Here is a 23,514-nt window from a genome sequence, read left to right on the forward strand (position 1 = left end):
TCTGAAACATTGGCTCACAGTCTTTAACTGTGCCCAAATTTCAGCTCTAATAACATGTAATTATGTAAAATAATTGTAAAAATTACAATTACACATGAATTGTGTATAATTATGCAAAAAGCAATGTAAAAAATATAAAAGCAGTACAAAGTCCTTACGATACATTGCTGGTGAATGGACATGTACTATTCACTACTCTTAAATGCAAGTTGATTTAGAAATATTACTTTGACCATAAATCAACTGTGTTCTGTGTGATTCCTGTTGATCTACAGCTGTGACATGTTCTCAGAGAAGAACAGATGTAAATATTAGAGAAAACTGGGAAGTGTTGAGGGAAACGATTTTCACTGGAAAATGTGGATTTGCCAAAATCAAAGCCTTAAGGAGGAGAGGGATTTTATTTTTTTTAAATGACTATGTCATATTCAAATACTATTGGGAAAAAAAAGTGATTAAATGACTCTCTTTCTTCACTTTCAAAAGAAAAGATGTCATTTTTAGACTGAAAGGAAGCTTGTTTTGAAATCTAAGTAAATTTACACCAAAACCATAAAAAACCTTTAAACTTAAGTCAAAACACTTCGGAGCTTACCAAAGACCAACATTTAATAACTAATTTTTTTTCATTCAATTTACATTTTTATATTTTATTATTTTGTTGATGTTGGGATTTTGTTTTGTTTTGTTTTGTTTTGTTCAAGATTTGCACTTTTGAGGCCAACCTGAGACATGAAAAGTTCTTGCAGTCATGCAAAATACGGTGAGAGAAGAAAAACACTTTCTTGTATCTCTGCTGATCTGTAAAAATGTGTTTGGGGCAGACCACAGACAGGTCATACAAGCTCTAGTATCTTCTCCAGAGAAGCTTCACCAAGCTGGAAGCAGGGATACTTTAGTCCTTCACGCCCAGACCTCTCCAACCCTGGAGGAGAGTAAATAATCTCTACTCTGCTTACCCAGTCTCATTTTGTACTTCAGAGAAAGCTTTTTTCCCCCAAAGGGATAAATGTGGATGTGCCCTGCAGCGGGTGCCTTCACCCTTTACATAGAGGCGGCACCATAGTGCGGTCCCTTCCTTGCCTGAGGAGTGACCTTGCATCCCAGTTTGGCCAAGGTCACAGCCTCAAGAAGCAGAAACATGCTACTTGAAATAAAGCCCTGAGAAAAAGCCAAAAGATTTGTTTTTTTCTGATACTGTTCCTTCCTGACGGTGACTTCTTGTCAGGGGTAATTAAATGCTAAGCATCGGTCTGTTAAATTTAGTGGCAATTTCACTTGTAGGCAGTATCAAGTCAAGGACAATTTCAATTTCAGGGCAGCTTTCATTTCATGTTTCAAAACTGAGAGTGCTTTCTATTCAAAATCAGCTTTTGTTTGAAATAATATAGCCTAGCCAGTTTCTCCATGGCCCTGATCCTGCATCTCAGAAAGGACCTCACTCACAACCAGAATCATACCGAGAATCAGGTGTTTTCAGCAGTGAGACTGACATGGCCCAAGTTCAGGCTGGGACTTTCTGAGTGTGCCTTTCTCAGTGTGGGGAGAATTTTCTCCCTCAAAGCCCCTCAACACAGACCCACTGGTAAGACCCTTCGGGAGAAGAGTCATCTGCAGGGTTTTACTTTGGATGCAGACCTGGATCAAAGTTCTGGTGGTTTGCAAAGGTATTTTGTTCAGGTATAACATTCAGTTGCCAGTGGGAGTGGGTGTGTGTATGTACTTGTACATGCCTTTATACCTGTAGTTCATCTCTCTATAGGCAAGAGCTTCCCTGAGCTGCCTTCCTTAAGACTCAAGTTTTATATTACCAGGTAAATTTCTTTTCAGGTTTATTTGCATGGAGCAAGAGTGACATTCTGTGGCCAGTTAGATTTATGGCAGCATTCTTTCACTCTCTTTTTCTCTCCTCCCATAAATACCTCAGGGTATAAACCATCCTCTGATAGTGTTTTCTTTTGTTTGTGGCTTCTACCATGCTTTTTGAGAAATAAAAATAGAGGAAATCTCAAAACACATTTCTGTGGCATAAAATCCTTTGGGACTGCTTTACCATGAATTCCTGACAAATTCATATGTCTATGTACTGATTATTATTTTATGAGAGCAACGCCTGATCCTAATGCAAGTAACCAGAAGGGTAAAGAGATGACACGACATGTTCCTCAGGCTCCGCTCTAGCTGGCTTAGCCCACTGTACTTGGAAGGGATGAGGAAGCCATGTTCCAAAATCCCATAAAAAAACAAAGCAGAGTGCTGTTTAAAACAAAGCAGAGGGCTTTTTAGGCACTCATGTGCTCCAGATAATACACCAATGACACTAAACTGAACTAATTTAGCTGTAAACATGATACTACATTTGACAGTTTCCAGTAGTCAAACACCAGACAGTCCATGCTGAGGAGAAAAGAAACAACACACAAGGAGCCAAGCTCATCACAAGAGTAGCCACAAAAGGGCCAACGGGGGAAAAAATACGCAACAAAACCTCAACATTTTTCAGTGGTTTGCAGTTATAACTCAGCTCAGACACACACAGTACCAAAAGCAGCCTGCCTGGTTTAAACAACAGAGAGCAGGAGCTGGAGTTTATGTTATGTCAGAATGCATGTATGGACTCCCATGTCTCCAACAATGTTGTTCCCCTGTTTATTTAAAACGGATGGGAGCACTTGACAGAAAAATCAAACTTCTGGTCATGGCTCATTAATCTCTGTTGTATCTGTCAGATATGTGTGTCTAGAGTTTCAACAAGGCTCTAGAATCAAGATTACTGCTGAGCTCTGTTGCTTTCTCTAATTTTGAATGAGATGAAATTCTGCCAATCACCCTATGTGAGCAGGGAGCACCGGGCCACTGTCGTAGCCCTTTGCAGCAGGCATATCCATGTCTGTTTTTTGGATTTGATTTCACAGGCAGCAATAACTCTCTCTCCTTCTCACTACAACCTGAGTTTTGGTTGGTTGCCTCCCTTCCTTCTCCCCTGAAAACCAGACTCATTGCTTGCCACCAAATTGTGTCCCCATTGGTGTTAGGGTGATGATGAGGGTGATTTGTGGTGTCAGTGTATGTTCCTTCATCCCTGGATTCTGCTCTCACACACAAAAGTGTTAATTGCATTAATCTGCTGAAGACAGTGGAGCTCCTCCAGTGTAAAACCAGGGTAAGTGGGTAAGTGATGGGCTCAGCAGGCCTAGAGTGGGCTCAGCAGGACTGAGACAAATATGGTATGAAACAATTAGCTGCAGATGGTATAGGAATCTCGTTTTCTGGAAATACAGATTTTGCCTGGAGATCTTTCTATATATATTGGATTTGTCAAACTGATAATGACTTGAACATTTGGAGAGAGAGGATAACCCACCGCAGGGTGAGATGCAGCTGTGATGAGGAGGATGTAGGATGTATATTAGCTCTGAAACATGGCTGTCTCCTCATCATGTCACCATGCCAATTTAGAGTAGTGGAAGTATAGATGAGGTCCTGAGCAAAGCAGGGCAAGGGAGTTTACCTGCTGCCTCCCCTTATGCCATTATTTTCCTTATTTGCTTTGGACAGTGCTCATTTGATTTACTGATTCTTTTCTTCCCTCCTTTCTTCCTTTTAAAAATTATCAGTGACGCTGTTTACAGAGCTAGCAAAACTGCCAGGCACTTTGAAGATGAGGCACAAGATTTAGCTGCTCCTTCACTTGAGTGCAATACAGAGGCAGTTGCTAGTGGGAAGTTTCCAGCTCTGTCAGCTGGAGGACAGGCTGGGGACTCCTCTCCTTCCTGATACTGCTAGCAAGAGTTTTTCTTCAGGCACGAACAGTGGATTCACACAGCACAAATGCAAACACAGAGAGAAAAACAACAAAGAAGAGCTGATGTTTTACAACTACAGGAACACCACAAGCAGGCAGTCTGACCCTTACTGCTCACAAACGGTAAACGGCAACAGCAGAAGCGTGTAAAAGGTGTTTTTGCCAGCTCCCTTCTCAATGAAACACATGGAGTTTCCCTTGAGGGGATGTCTCTCCTGCCTGCCAAAGTCTGTCCTCAAGATCAGCCTTGCCTGATGTGCCAACTGCAGGCTTGCAGGCATGGCTGCTGTGTGGCATGTCGGATCATATGGAAAGCCATATTCCTGAGGATGCCCAAGTATGCTGGAAAGCTTTCCCGCACAGCAGTTAGCTGGACCACAAATGGCACTAAGAAAACTGCAAAAAGCAGAGCTTACCCTTCTCTGTGCTGCAGCTTGCTGTTCCTAAGAAGTGCAGGCATAGCCCTGCATTTCAAACTTACCAGAGCTTGCCCATGCAAAATACTTCTGAAGACTGTTTTGAAGACCAGATTTATTATGTTTGACCTATTAAGAAACAGAATGTGCTATTACATCTTAATGGACAGGGTGAACCCAGCTGCCTACTAATCTACCTGCAATATGGTGGACCTTTCTAATCCCAAGAGTAATTCCAATTGTAGTAATGTTAGCTGCTATCACTTAGAATATTTTTTTCCAGTGGGGTTTCAGGAATCTGGATTGTTTGGCCTCTTGATCTGTTCATTCTTGCAGATATGTGAGCAGCTATGCTATCTGGTATAACTTGCTGGTGCTCAAAGAAGCCTGTGCAGCTCTTTCTATGTATGTATTTGCAGCATTTCTGAAGCTTCTCCGTATTTAACACTTAATTTTTTTCAATAAAGTGTAAGTGACGTAGGAGCCATTTTCAACAGTCACATCAGCACTTAAGCTCAGATCCTTTAAGCTATTCAAGTACTTAGATATATATACCTCAGTGGAAGTGTTTCAGACGCCTCAGCGGGTTAGATGAGTAGCTTTCACTGAAATCTGGCCTCAGTTCCAGCTTCCCCTCAGTTGCTTAAGTTGTTCCATTGGGATTTAGATACTGAGGTGACAGGTTTCTAAGATACACAGGAGCTGCATGACATACATAAGGTAAAGATGGGTGTTTGAGCACTGTGGGATGAGGGATCATCCTTAGCTGAGTGACAGCTCAGGAAAAGGCCATGTGGCCCTCACAGGTATCTCCTGGCCACCAATAGCCCTGGAGTAAAATTGTCAGGCGGTTTAAGTGTTGACAGAGGCCCTTGAGGCTGTGAAAATTCTTATGCCGATACAGAAGGCATGGCACAGGGAAAATCTCCATGATAGTCAGCTTTCTGGGAGCTGAGCCATAGCAGTGAGCCTCTCAACAGAGAGCACTACATGTCAGCTTGAACACAACTGGAAGCAGAGAAGGGGCTCACACAGCAGCCTGACAGAAACAAAGGTTTGTTTCACTGAAATACAGTGGGGGCATTTTTAGTGGCAACCTGTGGGGGACCTGGACTCTATCCTCCCAAAAGCTGATTCAACTGCTGCCAAGCAGGCAATAGCTGAGCATCCTTGTTGGCCTGTATCACTTCCAAACTCTGTGTGTCAGTCAAACAAAGCCAAGAACTATGAACCCAGAATTTCTTATCTTCGATCCTTTTCGGTGCTAGCTTGTTTCCAGGAGACACAGAGAAACCTGAGGTTAGAGACCTACTCCAGCTCTGTCACAGACAGGACACGGAAGAAACAGAAAACTTCAGTGTCCCTTACTGTGTGGTGTGGTGGCAGCACTCCTTTTCTTCTTGAAAAGACGTTGTGTCTCCCTGGAGACAGTCACTAAATCATAGAATAGTTTGGGCTGCAAGGAATCTTTAAAGGTCACCTAGTTCAACCCCCCTGCAATAAGAAGCCAGGAGGTTCCCTCGGGTGATGTAATTTGGTGCTGCCGTGTACCATGAATATAATTTTCAAGCCGCTAACATGTCCTTTGCCTTCACAGTTTCGTTTCTGCCCTCTAATGCTGGTAATTTTTTTCCACACATCAGTTATTTAGAATAAAACACAGTTTTCAAGTGTATAAAATAATGCAAAAGTAAGTTCCTGGTAGTTTGCTGGGCAGGTTAGTGCAAAGCAATTACAAATGGTTTTTTTTTTGCTCAGCATAATATGGCTGAAGATGTTACCTGCTTTGAACTGCAAAACCAGAAGGTACTACAAAGAGTTTTGTTGGGACAATGAAACACTGAATAAAAAAATCTTTTTATGAAGGGAAAGCTAAAAAATCCTAACGATACTATATTCAATTACACTGCATTCAGTTACACTGAAACTGCAACCTTTTGCTCTGCATCTCTGCTTCTACCATCAGCCATACAAAGCCCTTCTTCTTACCCCAGAATATATCAACTGCAGGTCTCCAGTTAACTCATGTGTGAAATGTGCTTGATACCAAATGAATGGATGATCATAAAAACAGCGTTCCTTTTTCCTGGAAACAAAAAACAATGCTGATGTGTATTGCTTCCGTTTTCAGCCAAAGACTATAGTACCAGATGGTTAACACAACCGTAACAGCTAGCTGCATCTGGATTAAAAAGTTTGGATGGTGCAAGATAATCTTTAGAAAATGCCAGATAACTTTTATCTCTTTAAATCATGCTCAGTGTTATTTCCTGCTTGCACCACCCTAGGACTGCTCAAAAAATGCCTTAGACATACTCACTAAGCATCATTGAGCTGAACGGAAAGCTAGGCTCTTTGTCAAGTCAGAGGTCAGCTTTTGGGATATGATCCATGATCCACTGAAGGCAAGGGAAAATGTCCCACTGATTTCTGTGGCCTTTGAACTAGGAGCCTACTGGTTATTTTCCCCTTATCTGCATTTGTTATGGCTGTAGGTGAAACTCATACAGGTTAAAGAAAAGAACAGAAAAGACAACTTAATCTCTTTGGATAAAAAGGCTTGGATTTTCGTACTAAAATGTACTTTTCCCCGTGAAAGCAAATATGTTTGGTTAACAATTTCTGGATAGCTATGTAACCTGAATACTGAACAGATGCAGTAGACATATATCTTTTCACTCTCTAAGACTATGAGACACCTGAAACACAAACTTACAGGCAGGCCATGGTCTTAGCTACAGATGCTGGCACTGCAGCAGTCAGATATTGTTTCAAATTATTTTTGATTCAGTATCTTTCAGAATCAGCCAGAGATTAAATTCACACACCATTTGGATGGTAGAGTTGTTTGCAAGGACTTTGAGGAAGAAAGGATTTCAATTTTGTGAATAGCAAGTCCAAAATCTATAGGTGATCAACCAGATACACAGGACACTTATTTCTCTCCAGAGACTGTGCTAGACTAATGAACCAGACTCTGAATGTTAGCTCTTGGGTTGGCTTTCCTTTTCTTTCCCCACCCATTTTCTTTCCTGTAATGGTAGCAGTGTAGCTTAAAAATTTCAAAATTTCCCACCTTAATGGCTACCACAGAATGTGACACTCAATGGAAAGAGTCTCACAATTACTCAGTGTTTCTCAGTATTAAAATGTCACAAGCATGAAAGTATTTTTGTTGTGGGAACACCTACAAAACTGCATGACTCACTCAATGAGGACAGAAAAGAGAACACCCTTGCAATGCCTTATGGTGCCTCTTGAACATTGGCTATCTTAATGGGGTCAGTGGTGACATTTGTCTTGAAAGCCATCCAGTAAGGAGGCAAGTTCTCACACAATCTTCCTCACAGATGGTGAGACCTGCCAGCAGTTTTATGGCTTGGCAGTGAAAGGCTCTGCAGCTGCATGGACATACCTGCTGGAAGGCTGCCTGAGTGATACAGCCAACACGTGCATCAAAAAACCCTGGCGCTGCTGGTGGGTTCCTTTGTTTAATCTTCCTCCGGCAAACAAAAAGTGACTTGGCTTCAAAACAATGGGAGGGAGGGAGCAAAATAAGGGGAGAGGGTGCTACTGAAAGATTCAGTTAAAGTCTATTCTTCTCTGGTATTTCTCAGAGTAGGGGTCAATGGTTTAAGTACAACAGGCTTGATTCACTGCCTGGATGAAGCAGATGGGGCAGATCACCAGCCAGAGGCTTCCCAATAAAAGCTCTGGAGGGCAGCTTTAACTTTTCTTGCAAACCAAAAGGCCATTATAACAGTGGGAAAGTGGGACCTGACCCTACTCAGTCTTCACTTCCATCTGCTCTGGACAATTCTTTGTACAGCAGTTTGGGTCAGAAGGGCCACCTGAACCAGCCCTCTCCTCCTCTGCCTGCACCCTGAAGATCCAGTACAGGAATTTGCAAACGGTTTTCCTGAACAGAGAAATACAGCAATTGCCTAAGACCATCTAGTCCTAGTGTGTTACCTTATACTCTTACCCAGAGCCCAGATTATACTGCAAGATGAGGTGCTGCACCAGCAAATCACAAAAGATGCTGTTGCCCAAAGGAGGAGACAGTCTAAGCCTGAAACTAGAGACATCAGTGGGAACATGGACATTGACAGGGAAACACAATGAAAGGGGGAGCTGATGTTTTTCAGCATCATAGTCAGAAGCCAGCTGCCCGATTGCTGTTACATGTGTTGCAAGCTTTATGAAGCTTTCAAAGCAAGAAACGAGGTAAATTTACAGACGTCTGCTGGGAGTCCCTTCCAAAACAAACCTCGAGCAAAAGGGTGAAAGCATTTATTTAGTAGTGTGGTAAGTGGGAAGCAACTGTGGTTTCATAGGACAGTTAGATGAAAGACTTGGAATAATGGCAGTGTTGATACATCAAGTAGAAAGAGATGGCAAAGATCCAGGAGAATGGACATGAGTGCTTTATGTCAGTTGTGGTACAGGAACCAGAAGAGAGAAGCAAAAAGATACAGTAAAGCTTCAGTTTAAAATAAGTATTTTTCAGTGGAAGTCAAAACACTTTTCAGTGGCACTCAGCTTTCCATGAGTTGACAGTGATGCTTGCACAGCTACTATCCAAGACTCCTTTACCTTCTCAAACATGGAATAGAACCTAATGAACCCCTCGGTAACCTGACAGAGGAGTACCTGGAATTAACATGCACAGCCAGCTACTTCTTAGTGAGGTTCCTAGCATCAGTGAACTCCAATCATCACCATTGCATTACAGACAAGTTATGTACCTTTTCTAGATTTTTAGAGAGTCTGAATTTAAGCTACTAGCACCCATGCTGTTTCCCAAGCTTTACCAAAGCTTGAGTTATGAATATGCATAGCCCTAACAAAATGCAGATCTGATGAAAGGGTATTGTACAGATTTCTATCCTATGTATGGGAAAGCAAGAATACTTTTTTCCGTGTCTCTTTAGGCATTTATATTATTAGAGAGACAGACTGACAGACAAACAGATAAAAATAAATCATTCTACATATAGTATGTCCAGAGTATTCCACTGTCATTAGTTAATCTGTATTCCCATAACAACATTTATCTTTTCACTTGCTAATTCATAACCTTTTCAGTTCTTTCATACTAACATCTGCTTGTTTCTTGAGTCTCTGAACAAAACCAGCATAACTGCCTTTCATACGTCCAACATCTACCATTTCCTTTGCTTTCAGCCACGAAGTTTCCTAGACACCAAAACAAAGCATTCTTCAGCACGTGCTTGAGAGTTTTGCTATCATGCATCATGGACTAGGGAGTTCAGTGCTCTACTAATCCAGAGGAAAACTACATGTGCACATGTCCAAAGGCATTCCAGATTGGATTATTTTTTATCACGGGAGTTATGTATGGAACAGACTATAGATAATCACCTACAATGCACAAAAAAAGTTCAACCAACACACAGAGGGTGCAGGAAAAGCAAACGATGATGGAGGAATCTGATTCTGTGGTCCAGGGATCCCATAACCAGGTAAAGTCATAATTTCTGTTTTCTGCTGTGCCCCTTCATCTTATCACCAGCGTGCAATTATTCAGTTATCCCTGTATTGCTGTGATGAAACTTTGCCTGTTTTGACTTCAACTGACTTTGAAGAACTGGGTCAGAATGCATGTGTCACAGATAATAAACTGCAAGTATAAAAACAACAAAAAATGAAAAAGGTGCTAGTTGTGCAATAGAATCCCATACCACACTAGAAATCTTAATGTTGGAATTTCCTGAGGTAATTTTAGCCTTACAAACATCACATTACATTAAAAGTCCTCTTTGTATTACATTCAGGGTGAAATGAGCAAGTGTAGCAGGAACTGAAATGTGGGCTTCTGGGCCTAGTAACTTTAACCTCTGCCTGACATTAAAGGTATCAGCCATGAGCGACGCAGAGTCCCAGCATGGGTTATGGTAGCATATTCTTTCCCTGTCTGCTACTCACATCCTAATTTTCATAGCAGAAAAGGAAGACCAACAGGCCTGAAGGAATTTGGATGTAAGTGTTCCTGGACTTAGAATACAATAAAAAAACTCATTTTGAGTATTAAGATGCATATGCATACACAACGGTTGGTAGTGAGGAAGAGAAAAACACTCAGCATGAGTGTTAAGGAGAGAAAAACAGTGCCTGCTTTGATGGTTAGTATTTGGTGCCCTCTTCTGCACCCACTCATATTTTTAAATTTCTGTAGAATTGAGAGAAGAGCATCTGCCTGTCGTCCATTTCTACATAGCAGAGCTTTGCTGCTAGGGGCAAGAGGTCACCCTAGCAGATGTCAGCCATCGTGCTGATGGGAAAAGTAGCATATTTTTTTAGGTAAGAGGAATGAATTTGTTAATAGAGAATAAAAGGCTGTGAATAGAAACATAAAAATATTTAACTGAGATTTCATTAATGACATCCAAATTATTATATTAATAGAAGATTCTATTTTGATTGTGACTGAATAAGAAACATACCATGTATATAAGGTATATAATCACTTTAATCACATGCTGATCCCAGGACAACCTCATCTCAACATTTTATGAAGTTACAAATAACATATAGTGTGCACACAATTCTTCATAGTAATTTAAATGTCACTTTGCTAAATGAACTTGAAGACAGATTTGCACTTCTTGAATGAAGAATCATTCCAATATTAATTTTTTTTTCATTACTGAAAGATAATTTTATGCTAGAATTTCAAACACTTGAATCTGAAAGGTTCACTAATTCTGCTCTCAGCTTTTGAGTTTCAGCAGTACCAAATTCAATTGCTTGCTAACTACCATAAGCTACCTTGAACTTCACTCTACCTGTAGATGCACAAAGCATTACAAGTGCTTTATGGCAGTTCTCTACCGCTCTGCCACAGCCTGGGCAGCTCTTTTTTGCTGCAGGATTATTAATTTGTTTTGAAGAGGGATGATACAGAGTTTATCATTGTGCCAGTTCATAGCTCCTCAACTGCAGATTGAAGAGAACAATATCTAAATCATAGATGTTGTTACAAATACGACAATCCTCAGGTTCCCGTACAGCAGTCCACCTGAGCCCCTGACCCAGGGCAGGGTTGCTCAGAAATATCATCTGAGCAGAAGCAGGTCTAGTTTTACCCTTCCAGATACATCTCCATTCCTGTTCATTGCTGGTTGACTTCATGAAAAGAAATCCACTTGACATTTTAAGATTTACTTTCTTGGATACATAGGTTTGAGCAGCTGCTACTAACCTCCCCTACAGTTTTGAAGCCAGTTTGTTTTCAGTCAAGCTAAACCTTAGAGCCAAAACTGTCAAACTTGGGTGACTACATAACATACAGGGACATGAAAGCAACTGGCCAGATTTTTGAGGATGAAAAACATTCAGAGTTTGCATCAACTCAGCACCTTCAAAATGCATTTAAGAGAGCAAAAATGTATTTATATTCCTAAACATAGATTCCTATTTGGAAAGGCTAGCTAGTATTTTCAATTTACTTCAGCACTGAACTGCCATATGTACTAATCTGTCCTCCAAACTGTTACATTCTTTGCCTTTTTTTTTTTTTTCCTTAAGTTTGGAAGAGTGAAGGTACCTCTTTAATGTAATTACTAAGTTTTATGCATATGTCAGAGGATAGGTAAACCAGGGTATATCACAGAATAAAGCTCAGGAAAATATGCCTCTCTGAACAGACATCTGACCTCAAAAGCACATTGCAGACATGGCACACCCAGGAGAGCTCATCCAGAATCTGTCATATTATTGTCACTAAGAAGATCTGAGCAACACTATGAGTCTTGCAATACTAGAAAAAATCTGTGTCTTATTGTACAGGAGCGCAAATCCCAAATGCAGGAATATCTCTGCAAAGCTAACTTTAGCTTTAATGTTGCCCAAGTTTCACTCATAGCAAGGATCCTAACTTCAGTGTGGTGAAGCCAGTAGCGCTAACTGGCTGGCCCACTAGTGGATGCAGTCTAACAACTGATCTCCCTGTAGCAGGAACATATGTTTGCTCCATGGGAAAACTTCAAGGATATACTGTCCCTCAGTGCCTTCTGCTTATCTAAAGAGGTCAGCCTTTTCTTACAAGCAATTAACTGGGCATGTTTTGTTTTGTTCTGTTTTGCAGCTTGCTTCAGTAAAGAAATCCATAGGATGCTCATCCGCAACTCTTAGTATTACCTACAAGCATGGTGTGGACAAAACACTCAGGTGTTATTTCACAGTGTGGTTGCTTCCATGCAAGTGGAGCTAATACAAACAGAGTAATTTGAGTACAGATAATTCACATTAACTCTTCACTGAAGACACATCCATCGGTGGTGCCCAGGAAGTTGTTTTACCCTTGTTTTGTTTGCACTTAGGTTGTTAATTAAGAGAAGTTAATCTAAACAAGTTTGAACTGGAATCAAAATGTCAGTGTCAGGGATTATTTTTTTTCCTAGTAACACAGATGAAATAAAATTAATTGCTGCAATCTTTTGGAACTTTTCTAGTGCAGAAGCAAATATGTGCACAGACAACTAAAAGTGTATTCCAGAGATTACAGCACCACTTTTTATGATGCCTTATGCTTTTACATCATATAACTACCTGCAGCTATGTGGAGCTGGCCATCCAACAACAGGACCAGTGAGGTCACTGAAATATGGAGTTGCCCTTTGCTTGTATTTGGATAATTCTGATAGATAAAACAGTGTTCAACATTATTCAGGGATAACATCAAACATTTTGCCTCTGCACAAAAGAAAAATTGCAGTCTAGACTGAGTGGAGGCCTTCAGCATTCTTTTTTTTTCTTCTCAATTTTGCAAAAAAAAAAAATCTATGAATTCATTATTAAGACATTTAAAAATATTAAATCAAAGCTGTACTTTAAACTCAGACAAGGATGAAGTACCAGTGGAAAGAGAAAGGACATTTCCCTACTTTTACTGCTATACCTACAGTTTTTGAAGGTGATTAACTGTTGTATGCTCTAATATTAAAAGGATTTTAAAAAGGCATTTTATTGGGAAGATTCTTGATTTAAAGAGGTGCTTTGGGAAGTAATCAGCTGTTTTACTATCCTGTTGAGATAGCTATCTCTCTGCCACTGTAAGCTCAAGTAATATTCATGTCAGTATAAGCAATGTTATGACATACAATCTCAGAATAAACTGTGTGGAAAGTGGCTTCTAACACTGCATCGTCTACACAGTAAAAATATATGCCATTAATAGAATGTACTTACAAAGACAATAAACAAATATCACAAATAGGCTGCCTAGGAGAAACAGGCTTTATCACCATGCCATCATCATATTCCTCTAACCTAATAGAGTGAAAATAACTTTGACGAATCAGTTATGAAAATTGTTTCAGAATGAAAACAATTGGGTCCTCTTTTTCAGTGTCAGTCTATGAACACCAGATTGAGCTGCCTCAGCCTTTAAACTGCTTGTCTTATGTCACGCTGCATCAACCCAAATAAGCTGAGGGACTTGTGTTAGAAGTCTCTCATTTAAAAAGGAGGAGTCTGGCAGGGGGGTGAATTTCAGAAGATTTTCTCTGAATTTAGAGAGCATTCCCTGTACCAGTTGGTTTATCCAGGCTTTCTTCTTGCTCGACTCTGTCCCTACAGATTTCAGAAGCTGGGTGTTCAACCAAGCCTGACAACTCTGAAAAAGGCCCTTTTTAACTCTAAACAACACCTAATACATTCAGCACTTAAAACCTCTATCAATTTCCTCAGTCCAAAGGTCATGAGGAAACCAGCCTGACCTTCTACCACCTAAGATGGCTCAGCACTGATCCACCATTGGTTCCTGAGGAGAAACAGCATAATTCATTCTAAACTCTACATCTACAATATTCTATTTAAATATATCAATTAAAGGATTGAGCCCAAGAGCCCAAGTGTCTAATAGCTATATCCTGAGAGAATTACAGCGATTCGATCTCAATAGGATGAGCTCTGGTACTGTGTGGTGCAGCTCAGCTCCCCACAGAATATGGCAAATGTCACTTCACCTACCATTAACCACCTCTGTACCTCACGAGAGACAGTCATCCCCTTCTAAGCCCAGGCCACCCCATTCGCAGCATGAAGAGAACATCTCCTAGCAAAGGCAATACCAAGGACCTTGGTGTCACCATGAAAGGGATTCTTAAAGTCAGCAGAGATTTTCTCCTAAATATGCATGAAGTCAGGGTATGGAAGATCACACTCCTTGGCCTGTTTCAGCAAAGGGGAGAAGAGAAGTAGGAAAAACGCATGACACATCTGGACTGGGATGGAGAAGATAAAAGAATACCTAATGTAACTAGAGAAAGAAGCACTACTCTTTGCAATGCAGACCACAGGACTACACTTGATGGGTTTGATTCTACCGGTAATCATCACCTAGCAGAGCAACAAGCAAGTTAAACCTTGGCTGTATCTTGGGCCTAAAGCAATGTCCGGTTACGCCACAGTAGTCTGCTACACTGCATGCAGTCCCTACAGAAGAGCTCACTTGAGACCCACTATGTTGTTCCAGAAGCCGCTAGTGGCTTCACTGATGTAACTGATTCTTGGGACTGTTATTGAGCCAGTTTCTAGGGCTATATACAAACAAATTAAAGAGAGCAGGGGAAGTCCAGCAGCTATACTGTAAAATTACACAGTTAGAATGGCTTCAGGCAGAGCTTGGCCTCTGCCAAACTCGGCTTTGCCAAGCATAGTTCAAGAATTAGTTCAGCCCTGGCACCACGTCCAGCCAGTGGTTTGCATGTGGCTGCCCTTTGCTGAAGGGTAAAAGCTTTATTAATATAGTTGCAAACCACTTTGTGACAGTTGGCCTCAGTGCCAGAATAGGGCCTCAGGAGGCTTCGCTAACCACCAAATGTAGACTAAACGCCTGCCAACTGAAGACATACTCTGCTTCTGCAGAAATTCAGGACCAGATGTGAAACATTTTTTCCCCAAAGGTCTGGAGACACTGCGAGGGTGGATGACGAGCCAGACCACTTCACTTGCCCTCAGAAATCCAAGGCACTCTGGAGTGCCTCTGGAGAGCAATACCTCATCTGCATATGCTGCTGAGGAGTGCTTGTCAATGAAAGTAAGGTAAGTATTGCTTTTGGTGGCTACCAGAAATGAAAGCACTACAGAGCATGGGACTGCTGCACTTACAGGGAATATGAAAGTGAAAAGGAGGTGAACCTGCTTGGGCATGGGGATTGGACTAGATGATCTCCAGATCATCATTTACAATCCCTATGATTTTGTGATTCTGTGATTCCCACTTAGGTGTTCGTTTCCATAGTGGTAATTTTCAGATGGGAGGGTACGTCCTGCTACTGTCTTAACTTCCTGTAAACACAGACATGGTTGTTAATAAACATATACTGTGGCCCACAGGAAGTACAAATCATATGCCTTACTACCATGCAATAAACCTCCTGAATTCTATTTTATTTCAGTAATCAGTGCACAGAGATATTTTTATTTTAACATCAAGTCACTTTTTAACTATTTGTGCTCACTCCCTGGAGAGAAATATGCCCAATTATCACAATTATCATAGTTCAGCTTCTGAAATTTTTATATTACACTTTTAACTTTTGGCATCATAAAATGTGAAGTGTAAAGTACACATGATGTGCCTTCCTGCACAATTTAACAGTGGCATTATCTGCTTCCAGGCTCTTCACACTTTTGTATTTCTGACATGCAATTACACAACCACTTGCTATTCTTCTCTGATGCCAATGCAAGAGAAAGCATTTTTGCTTCAAAAACACTTGCTATAAACCACTCCTCCATTATGGCAACCATTCAGAAAACAGGCACTCAAATTTTCACAGAGTTCTTAATGATATTCCTGAAATCATCGTAACAGGTTAGTTTGTGGACTTTTCTTTCGGGGCGGACAGGCATAAAAAAATCACGGACAAAAGTTTTCTGTCTGTGGATGCAAACCACTTTGTGACAGTTGGCCTTGTCTGACTTTCTTCTCATGTATTTTTGAAAGTTAGGAGCTCTCTCTGTTACACTGACACCAACATACCAGGACTGCTCCCAGCAATACTAACACATTAGATGCTCTCCAAGAACAAATAGTTTCACCGAAGCTTCTAAGTGATAGCCTACTTGGCAAATGAGTTATTTAAGAAATTACATTTCTGAATATACTTATTCACCTGGGTTTTCTCCAGCAGTCTAAAGGAAAGATCAGAATAGGTCATTGTTGAACATTTTTAGATAATATTGACACTTGAAACATTGAATTGATTTTTTAAGATTAAATACAATTAATCTGTATTTTGTACTTTTGCTATTAGATGTTTTGAAGCTCTGGCTAAGCAACCTAAGGATGTATTTGGAGAAATAATTTCTGTGCATTTATGTATAAGAGCTTTTATTCTCAGTCTTGTTTATTTGGGTGCTTTGGACACACACTATTGTTTCCTTTCTCTCCCACCACCATGGCCTGTTTAATTTTCACTTCTAAATGCGTATTTGGAATTGTCACCATTTGGAAAGTCCATTTTGCCAACTTCCTTCTCTGTTCTACTTCACTCAGTTCTGTTTCTTTTATTTTCATATCTTGACTTTTATTCCTTTAAATATTGACTTAAATCTCAAATACAAAAAAAAAAAACCCAGACACTTTTTTTTGGATTGTGTTAGAATTACTCATAATGTACTATATATGCCATTGCAACAAATTAAACTCAAAAAAAACAGATTTTGATCTAAATCAAGACCATCTACCACAAATAGAACGGTAACAGCTTGTTAGCAGAGAGTGAGAATATTGCTGTGGCATAAAACTTTCTAGATTTTTCCAAAGACAAGTAAAACAATAAGAGAGTGGTATTAAAAGGAAGATTCTTCAGACTTGGAACATGGAGGAAGGTTCAAGAATGTGATTTCACTTGGAGCTACCCAAAATATTATCATATTTCAACAGTAATATTTTTATAGGTTAAAATCATAATTTGCAATCTAAGGAGAAGTTATTTAGAGATGGTGAACCATCTTCATATAAAATAGGTTTTGATTCTTTCAAAACATTTGGCTTCCATCTGCTACAAATTATAAAGCAAGTACAGAATAGGTACAAAAGGGAGAGTATTAATTACTCTTTTTATTCTTGTCTTTTATTTATGGAGCTGATCTTGTGTTAGGATAAACAAACACTATATATGTTGGTGTAAAGTGCATATTTTTAAGCAGAAATGAGACACTTCCCTGTCCAGTCCCTTTTACAGCTCCTCCCTTGGGTCAGCTTGTTCACACCTCTTCAGTAGGGTTCTAAGAGGCTGCAAGCTGCATATACATAACTTCAAGGTGTGTTTATTGGCTAGCACTCACAAGACAGTAGTTGGGATTTAACATTTAAGCCTTAGAGCGCTCACCACCCTGACAAGGCATCTGATGACTCTCTGCTGGCTAGAAAGGCATGATTTGTGGAGGGGGAGGCTGAACTCTTGGGCTCCTGAGGACAGTCCTGTAGTGTGGTAGAGCTGCCATCTTCTACAGAAAGCTGAAAGTCCCTGGCCTGAAGAAATTTCATTAACCAGCCCTGGAAACCTAAGGACTTGGCTTTGAAATCCCTTCTTGGGGGGTGAACACATTGAATAGCATGCCATTAATAGCCACAGCTTTGTTCACTGGAGAAGATGATCTTTTAAGAAATAAGGTAGCAGAATCCTTAGGTCAGCTCTAAAATTAGTTTCAAGAGAACATAATCCATCAATTTTTGAAAATATTTTTAGTCATTTATTCTCTGCCTTCACTGATGGTATGTGTTTTTCCTAGAGGAGGTAACTGTTCTTCCTTCTGTTCATAATTCAGATCCTCCAAGTTCAAAAAACACAGTGCTCTTTACATTTGATTTTGTTATAATCATCTGCTCTACATTTCTGTTAATTTGCTTCACTGACCTTAAACTTAACTTCTGAAGATTCCTAAATTTTACATTTTTCTGAAAAGCATATTCACTACCAGTAAGAGCAGTGCCATCATTCAGAGATAGGGGCAAGCTGTTCTATGTATTCTAACGGCTAAAACACACTGTTGTCATTATCGCAGAATCACAGAACCACAGAAACGTTATCTAGAACTCAACCTTAATTGAGAGGTTTATCCAGTAATACAAAGAAGATTTGAGAATTTGTGAGGGTCCTCTAATGTTTGAAAAGAGAAATCTCACTCAGGCATATTGACTCATTTGTCAGACTCGTTCTACTAGTGGAGTGAAGAAGCAAAATATTTATAATCTCAGTTTCAGCATTGTCTTCATTTGAGCGGACAGAAAGCTATTTTATTCCTTCCCCCCCTCAAGGAGTAAAATACTAATGCTCCACAACATTGAACATTTATATGGAAATTATTACTCACAAATATATACAAAAATACAAAACATTCATATTCAGCCTCAGCCCAGGTCTTCACCTGGGCTTTCCCCAAAACCTCACTAGGGTAAAACCTTGCAAAACGTTCCCCCCAACCAGGCCAAAACCCAAGCCTTAACTGCCGCACACCACCCCCCAGCCCCCCTCCATGCCTCACTGCTTCCCCCTCCCAGCCTAGGCCAGAATTAGCCAGCCTAGCAAAAATTAGCCAGGCCACTCAAGGCGGAAAAACCCCCCTGAAATACCAAACAAGAGATAATGGGGAAGAACAGACATGGTTCCATTTATATAGTGGGGTGCAGGTTGATGTCCATTTACATAGTGGGGTGCAGGCTGATGTCCATTTATATAGTGGGGTGCAGGTTGATGTCCATTTACATAGTGGGGTGCAGGTTGATGGGAATGAAATAACAAAGATTACACTTTCCTGTGTCCTCCCCCTTGTACCTTCTGGTACTTCTGGAGGACCTTTTTTCCCTATGGTTCTTAAACCCTTACAAAGCATGAACATCAGAATATAAAAATTTACTTCCTCTTAAGAATTTAAAACGATTCCAATCTTATACATCTAATATTTGCCTTAATCTGAGAAAAAAATCTGAAGACCGATGTGTGTTTGCGAACATTCTCAAAATAACTAGAAGGTGCTTGGCTATCACATGTTGGCACAGTGTAAAATCAGCTTTCAATAAACCTAAAAAAAACCCCCAATTTAAAGTAACAATTAAACCTCATATATAATTTGCAGAAAATTTAAATCAGGAACAAGCAAAACAAATTTTGGCTCCCTAAGCCTGTTCCTCACTGTGAAGCAAACTTTTTCCAGGTTCCAGGAAGATGTTTAAAAAGTGACCTGAGCACTATTCTGGGTGTACTTTACCAGGTAATTCCCCACTTAATTTAATGTTCTTCTGTGTATTGTCCACTGAATGAAATGACACTGAGAGAAACACCTCACCAGAAAGCTTTCTTATTTATAAGTAAAGCACATGTGTGTTTCCTAAAACATGCTATCAGCTTAAGCAGGAGGTATCATTATCAGGTCAGGATGAAGCAATAGCCTTGACAAGATAGGAGTGAAAATGTCCATATCAAGACAAGAATAATAGCTCTATCAAGAAAAGAGGTGGGAGAAGGACAGACCCAGTCATGTAAGGAATATTTCTGCCAGTTATATCCCTCAATCCTTTTCCTACTCAGATGTTAGGAGAAAGTACTTCTAACACAGGAACAATAATCAATAACCTAATAATGAAAGAACTGTTTAAATACTGTCCACAGGAGTAAAGTTACTCATTTGTTTGAGCATTTTCAGAATTGGATCTTTTACAACAAATGCATGTAAAAGAAATATTTTTCCTCTGAAAAGGGACAACATTTGCAGTTTGTCAGGAAAGCACTTTTAAAAACCAAAGTAACCTTTCTTAATCATTCTACTGTTTTGTCCTGGCACATAGGTGTAGTGGGACTGGAGTCCTGCTCTTAACAGTTGCTGGTCCCAGAACTGGTAAACACATGCTTGTCTTGTGTTCTCTAATTATAGCAGAATGAAAATCCAAGGAAAATGGGTGTATAAAAGTCATCTAGACAGGATCTGATACAGCATCTATCAAATCCGTAAGGCCAAGCATGTATAGGCAAGATCAGTAAGGTATGGAGCAGTCCCTGAAGTTTATGGAAAAGCAAAATACCAAATGGTGTCATCTCTTTAGACTTGCCTTCAAGTTCTGTTTCAACGCTAGATTTATTAGAATGTAGAGGAAACAGTGCTGATAGTCACACAGAAATATAATGAGAGCCAAAGAGACAAATGTCTGTCCTATAGATCCCACAAAAGAGTAGCTGACTTTTTTCCTTTTACTGTTTGAAACTACGTGTTTTTTTTATTTTGAATAGTATTACATTTTCCTTGACAACTTCATTCTCAAAAAGATTTTTTTCCCCTGAATGTTCCTTGCATAAAGAAGCCTTATATTTACTCAGAATCCCTGGATTCCAACAAAAAATCTTAATGAAACTCCAGTTTGATTTTTATTTTTTTTTACTGTATCCAGAAAAGTGGAAATCAATCATACCTCAGGGGACAGTGGAGTCCTGTCCCAAGAGACCTTTAACCAGCTTTTTCATTTTGCTTTGCTTTTATGTAAGTAAATTGAAATAATTTAATGTGATCTGTTTTAAACATATTGTATATCTAAGCATAGATTGACCTTTCCCTGTAACTTTATAAATTATTGAAAAGGCTTGGCCAAAGAGACAAAATGTCTGTCATTCTTTAAAATAAGCTGGAGGCTATTTACCTCCACAAGGTTCAGGATAATTTGCTGCCAGCCAACCATGGTCATCTGGATTGTGGCAGCACATTATAAATTGCATGACCCGTGACATCAAAAAGTAAGTAAATCAGTCAGTTTGTGACTATGCTCACAGAAGTTGGGAGATCCCTTCTCTTTCCCCCCCTGAAATCTGCAAACTTTTTCTCCTCTGTTTCTCCTCCCATTTTGAAACCATAATCCATGAAACACAGTTGCTTGTTGCAGATGTTCAGATTTAGGCTGACATGCAGTATTAGAGTCTCACATGTAAAGAGGTGATGATTCAGGCAGTTCCTACTGATACTTGTAATAATCTCAATTATGTGTGCTATTTCCTAAGTTAGCTCCAGACTGCGTCATTTGCCTTCTTAAGCACTTTCTTTGATGGTGGAAGATGACAGAGCAAGAGCTGTCAAAACAGATACTGCCTTTCTACCTGCAGGTCAGATGGTTGAGAAGAGAAAACATTCTATAGTGCTTCCTACTGTTCTCCTCAGGATTATTTCCTGCAGTTGGAACTTGGCCCAACGTGGTCAATGGCTGACAGGTTCTCCAGGCAAGCATGAAATGCCTGGAGGCAAAACTATTTTCCAGGTGTCAGACTAGCTGTCAGAGAGCAGAGCACTACTTCTGCACTCAGGTTAACTCTTGCACTGACATTCAAATAATAAAGTGGTTTCCTGTGCTTACCATCCTCTCCATCTGCACCCTCACAGGATTATTGTGGACTAAGCTGTTCTAATTTGTACAACAGAATGAGTGAAAGGGACCTTTTCCAGCTGTTGCTCTGACTGGGTTTTCAAGTATTGGTACTACAGGACAGAATGTAGGTAGTGCCTCATCGCTGAAACAGGAAAAAAGCAAAGAAGAACAATCAGTTCTTTTCTCAGGACATCTGGGGAAGACATCCGTATCACGCTAAACACGTGGTTTGCCTGGACACTTTATAACCTTCCCATAAATTCAATACAGGCAAACAAATAGCTTGTTTCTATAAAGTGCTCTATAGCAGAAAACTGAAGAATATTTCCTTTGTATTTGAATATAATGGTCAGAAAGTAACAGCAGTAGTTGGTGTTTGTTTTTTGTTTGGTTGGTTTTTTCCCTTCTTGATCTGGATCAAATTTGTCCTCCTCTTTCTCTGTTATTTCTGTGAAAGATGAATTGCATGTATTTCTTTACACTTTCTGTGGAAGCCCTCATGACTCAGAAGCTTCTCCTGCTATGGCTGTTTAAAAATCCCAAATGTTTTAAGTCATACTTCCTTGTCCTTCATTACTTCAGAGGCTGGTCCAAAGCCTGTTGAAATAAAGTTCAAGATTCCTTTTCAGCTGTGGATGGGCTGGTTATTTTGTCCATCGTTTTCATTTTAAGAGGAGAAAAAATTTAATTCTGTATAACCACTTTATCCTCTTCAGAGCACCTCCAAGAAACATGGAAAAGTGTTAGGTGCTGGATCTGCCATTTCCTGAGCTCCACAGAAACTGGGATGACCACTTCTATTCTGTAATTTTTCAGCTCACATCCAGCTTTCAACAGGTGAATGAGGTCTCCTGACAGGTTCGTTTGTGGCCAAGATGACTGTATTCTCAACAACCTAATCTCCTCAGAAGGAGTAACATAGTGTCTGGGACCATAGGACTCCATGGAATAATGCTTGGCCACTGACAATTACACACCCTACATGAATTTTAATCCAGCAAGAAAGATGTGAGGCCACAAGAAGGCTCATCTCACCCTTAAATCCAAAATGGCGCTTGCAGTTTGACAAAGATACAGATAGAGTGCACAACCTCCAGCAGCTTCCATAAACTGTGCATTGGCATATCCCTCGTGTTGTCTCACAAGGCACGCTCTGAGATGTATTTTCTGGTTATCTGGTGAAGTAGACAGGACTTACAGTGTCTACTCCCTATCTATAAATGAATCTCAGGAAGCATATACGATTTGAAAAACTGCTGTTTTCTTCTGAATATATATGTCTCCAGTACTTAGAAAAATCAATAATGAAAAGTTTATAAATCTGAACAGTTCAGTAATGGGAATAGAAATAAATTTCCTGCTGTGTGATTAAGAGACAATTGCTTTGTGTCTGTGGATGGGAAAGGTTATTTGAATTTCTTTTTCTGTTTTGGGCAGTTTCAAGAAGCTCTGTTGTATGAGGAAGGTGGCCCTGATCAGTGCTCACGTGACTCCATCACGGTCACATTGTAGGCCAGTCCTCAGGCCTCTTTCATTTAGCAGTACAAGCACAGCTTCTAGATATAATGCCAGCTCTGACTCAAAGTTGCTGCTGGGCTCAGTAATGACATTAGTCTAATTATACAGAGACAAAAAAGTCAAAAACATCTCCAAATGATTCTATTATTGAAATACTGAATCAGCAATAGCAATAGTGATAAACATACGGAGGCAAAGCATATGGCAGACAAATGACAAAGACATTTTACATAGTCTAAAAGTACTTGCCAAGTAAAAATAGGCCCAGACACTGCACTTGGATCTCTTTGGGCTGACTCTGGCATCCATGTGGAATAAAACTGTCTTCAGATGCCTCCAAATTACATCCATATAAGTTCTCTTTCTTTCTGAGAACTGTTTGTAAATTCAAT

The 23,514-nt window shown here is 40.0% G+C and overlaps 1 pseudogene; it reads left to right on the forward strand.

The window, feature by feature from the left end:
• The window catches only part of LOC104310052 (F-box only protein 15-like), a 73,951-nt pseudogene extending 50,835 nt beyond the window's left edge, over positions 1–23,116 (forward strand).
• The last annotated feature ends 398 nt before the right edge of the window (positions 23,117–23,514 follow it).

The sequence above is a fragment of the Dryobates pubescens genome, chromosome 7 (genome assembly GCF_014839835.1).
Source record: "Dryobates pubescens isolate bDryPub1 chromosome 7, bDryPub1.pri, whole genome shotgun sequence".
Taxonomy (NCBI): Eukaryota; Metazoa; Chordata; class Aves; order Piciformes; family Picidae; genus Dryobates; species Dryobates pubescens.